The 4,604-nt window shown below is 41.9% G+C and overlaps 1 pseudogene; it reads left to right on the top strand.

The window, feature by feature from the left end:
• Window positions 1-518: 518 nt before the first annotated feature.
• LOC117928274 lies at window positions 519-2,057 on the top strand (annotated as a pseudogene).
• The last annotated feature ends 2,547 nt before the right edge of the window (window positions 2,058-4,604 follow it).

The raw sequence follows: 4,604 nt of genomic DNA, 5'->3' as shown, positions 1-4,604 counted from the left end.
ACATGTGCCATCTCGGCACTGGGATGATGTAGTTACCATAGCCGTATATTTGCTTAATAGAATGCCTTTCAAAGTCCTACAATTTCGGACTCCCTTGCAGGCTCTATCTAACCATACCTCTCTACCCACTATGTTAATGCTTCCATCCCGGATCTTTGGCTGCGTTGCCTTCATTCATCTCCATAAAAACCAGCGAACCAAGTTAGATCCATGTGCAGTACGATGTCTTTTTTTGGGCTATGCTCTGCATCAGAAAGGGTATAAATGTTTCGACCCCATCACTAAGCGTACATACATCACCATGGATGTCACCTTTCTCAAAATAGAGACCTTCTATCCATCACCTACCACCAAATCATCTCTTCATGGGGAGTTTCCAAATGAAAAGGTGAATTGGCTAGCAACAACATAGCTAGAATCGGAAGGGGTCACAGAACACCAGTGACTAAAATACCAAAGTAAGGTTGACTGAGGAACACCCTTTAGTAGAAGAACCAATTGTTGAAGAACCATGTAATATGGAACGTAATGAAACACCAGCACCTGTCAATGATATGAATCCAGATGCAACAACCAGTGACGGTTCCCCCTCTTTAGTACCCGAAGGCCCATCTCTTGAGAATATCGATGAGGTAAGTCTCCTTGCCATATCTTTGTTTACTGATAACGTGAATAGTACTATGCAATATGTGTTGCTTGTAAGACAGAACCATGGAAAACCACCAAGTCGATACTCTCCGGAAGTAGAAGATAGAAGATCCAAATATCCTATAGCCAACTATGTGTCCACTCACAGGCTAGTCGAACCACTCAAGGCCTTTGCACACAAAATATTCTCATATTACATTCTTAAAAATGTAGAAGATGCACTACTTGATTCACAATAGAGTCAAGCAATAAAAGAAGAACTGAAGGCCTTAGAAAAAAATGATACTTGGAAGCTGGTCTCATTACCCGAAGGGAAAAAAATAGTAGGGTGCAAATGGGTCTTCTCCATTAAATATAATACTGATGGACCCATTGACAGGTACAAGGCAAGGCTCGTGGCAAAGGGGTACACACAGACATATGGAATAGATTATCAAGAAACGTTCTCACCGGTAGCAAAACTAAACATTGTTAGAGTTTTATTATCTCTTGTACCAAATTTATATTGGTCGCTACATCAATTTGATGTGAAGAACGCATTCCTCCATGGTAATTTAGAAGAAGAAGTTTTCATGAACATTCCACCTGGGTACTCGACAACTCCTAAAGATAAAGTAGTATGCAAACTAAAGAAGGCGTTGTATGGTTTAAAGCAATCACCCCGTGCATGGTTCAGCCAATTCAGTGCAGCCATGAAAAAATATGGCTTTCAGTAGAGTAATTCAGACCATACACTTTTCCTAAACACCAATCGGGAAAAGTGACAACACTAATTATCTACATAGACGACATAATCATCACAAGTGATGACAAAGAAGAAATCTCAAAGCTTCAAAAGCAATTGTTGGCTGAGTTTGAGATGAAGAACTTAGGGGAACTCAAATACTTCCTAGGAATTGAGGTATCCGGATCAAAACAAGGCATATTTTTATCCTTAAAGAAAATAGGTTTTAGACTTATTATCTGAGGTAGGGATGCTAAAGTGTAAACTAGTAGACACTCCTATTGTCCAAAATCATCAGCTTGGGATATATGTCGATCAAGTACCTATTGACAAAGAGAGGTATCAAAGAATAGTCGACAAACTTATTTACTTGTCTCATACTCGACTTGACATTGCCTACGCCGTAAGCGTAGTAAGTCAGTTCATGCACTGCCCTAGTGAAGCACATATGAATGCAGTAACTAGAATTCTTCGGTATTTAAAGTTCTCTCTCGAGAAAGGACTAATGTTCAGGAAAAATAATCATTCGAATGTTGATGGATACACCGATGTAGATTGGGCAGGAAATATCTCAGACAGGAAGTCTACTTCAGGCTACTTCCCCTTTGTAGGAGGAAATCTCGTCACGTGGAGGAGTAAGAAACAAAAGGTTGTTGCTCTATCTAGTGCCGAAGCAGAATTTTGAGGTATGGCTAAGGGTGTATGCGACCTACTTTGGCTAAGAAGACTACTGACTGAGATAGGCTTTGCTCCCAGCTCAGAAATGAACTTGTTCTGCGATAATAAGGCAGCCATTGACATCTCTCACAATCCTATTGTAGACCCCCATTTTGGGGAGACATCTCTACAGCCTGATTATGACAAGTGTCACCATCTGGGATGGTCACGTGTCACTCCCGGACTGGTTGGTGAGGTATCAGGCTAGTGGCTTTGTTAGCCAATGAAAGCTGGACACTTGGAGGAATGTTCTAGAAGGTGGTCCTGCAGGTCGTTAGCAGGAGCGGAGGAGAGAGAGGCTGCAGTGAGTGGGGCTTTTGATGGTTTGTTTCTGCAGGTTGTTAGAGGGGCAAATCGGGGAGAGGCCTAGAAGAAGAAGGTGACGGGATCCTTTAGGAAGGGGGGCCTTTGGTTTGGTGATTTTGGGAGAGAAAGGGACGATTCTGGCAGGAGGAGCGTAGGAGAGAAGGAGAGGATACCTTTTTCCAGCTGTAGAGGTCTGGGTGGAGTTTCTCTTGGAGGTGGGAGAGAGGTTTCTTTCGGAGAGGATAGGGTGTTTTTGGGCTGCCGTTGGAAAAGATTTTTTTTGGGAGAGGGAGCTAGGAAGGGAAGTTTTTTTCCAGATTTCTGAGGTGGTGCTTTTTTGGGTGCAGGGAGACCTTTTGCCGTGAGAAGATATTTTTTTGAGAGAGGAGGATATTTTTTTAGAGGTGGGTGCTGATTTTGAGTGAGCAGGCTGCTAAGAGGAGAAGAACCAGAGAGTGGGAGTTTTTCCGGAGAGAACAAAAAGTTGGTGGGAGAGAGGATAGGCCTCCATTGACGACTGTGAGAGATTTTTCTGAGGGGTTTTGTGGGTGTTTTTCCATTGCAAAGGAGGGTATCCATTGTTGAGAGAGATCTGAGAGAGACAACGAAGCTGAGGAAAACCGGAGAAAAATTAAAGAGGGTAGAGGAAGATCGAATGATCCAGGAGTTTCATTGGTTTCGTGAGAAGGATTGAGGGCATTTGAAGCTGAACAAGAGCTTATTATAGAAAGACACTCTCAGGTATGGATGCAAAAGACATATTGTTTGTTTTGGATTCCTATTACTCCTATTCATTTTCTATTGATATTTGAATGTTGGCTGGCTTGCTTAGGGTGGATAATGAAGGCCACCTGTTCTATGTTTAGTTAATCCTGAACTCATGTTTGCCATTGTTAAACTTAATATGCTCTGCCTCTATTACGAAAATGTCCATAGTTGCATGTGAAATGGTTTTTCTCACCTGATCAGAGGGTTCACAGATGACTCATGAAGTGAAACCTCTGAAGACCACCTTTACTCGTTTTCTTTTGTGTTCTTTTCAATGGATCCTTCTTTTGTTGTGGCCAATACTCTGCTTCTGGGCCTCGTTTAATGCCATGGCTGTGGGAAGGTAAGTCCAGATCTGGTTGTGTATTTCTTCAAAGATCTGTTATGGTTGAACGGAACGTATGGGGGTTTTGAGAGTTATTTTGCAGAGGTTTGCTTTGGTTGAAGAAGCAAACAAGCTGAAGAGAGAGGTTTCTTTTTGGCTGTTGGAAAGGAAAGAAGAAAAGAAAACTTCAAGGGAGAAGACATCTAGTATATTTTCAGTGTTTCTGAGATAGCTCAGATGAAGAGGATGATGGTCGTTGGTATATGAACTGTAGCAGCATCTGACCTATTTGACGTAGTCATCCACCAGGCTATGAGTTTGTTAAAAAAAAAAAAGGATTCAGCAATCATGGTACGGCCTGCTGGGCATGCAGCTTTATGCATGGTCTTGTTAGAGTATGTAAGGATCCTTTGATAGAAATCCTGCCCACAATTTCTCTGTTCAGCTTGTTTTCATAGTGTTAATGGCGGATCAGTACACTAAGCCTGCTTTTTCCTGATGAAAGGGGTTCAAATAATCAAGAGAGCTTCACTTCGTTCTCAACTGTACCTATAGAACAAGTTCAGAGGGTAAGGCAGTCTAAAAGAAGTCAAGAACACGATGACACCTGTGGGGAGTTCCAGTAATTTGGTAAAATTCAATGTTAGTCCAGTACTGAAAACGGTAGATAATGAAAATTATGGAGATACTCTCAGGCAGAATCTCTCTGATCTTGGTTTTTCAGATGATTCTAGAGGAAAAATTCTGTGATCGATTTATGCAGAAAAGAAAAGCAAAACTGAGGGAAGAATGGGGTTCTAAGAGGGCAGAGAAGGAGGCCAAGATGAAAGCTATGCAGGATACCCTTGAACTCAGACCACGTTCAGAGGTATAATTCCCTCGCCTAAAGAAAATCCACCTAGTTTGATATTGGTGATATCATGCACCAACCGAGAACATGTGACGTCTTGGTGCTTCAAGTACAGTGCATAAATATGTTTTTTAAAAAAAACTGCAAACCAGTGGCTGTCAAGAGGTCCTTTTATCCCCATCAACAGTGCCTTGGATGTCCCGTCCGCTGAATTATGATGCGTGTTGCACTTTTCCATTTCTGGATATGCTATTGGAACATAGGAA

Source organism: Vitis riparia, chromosome 13 (assembly GCF_004353265.1).
Source record: "Vitis riparia cultivar Riparia Gloire de Montpellier isolate 1030 chromosome 13, EGFV_Vit.rip_1.0, whole genome shotgun sequence".
Taxonomy (NCBI): domain Eukaryota; kingdom Viridiplantae; phylum Streptophyta; class Magnoliopsida; order Vitales; family Vitaceae; genus Vitis; species Vitis riparia.
This window is presented reverse-complemented; position numbering and strand designations above follow the sequence as displayed.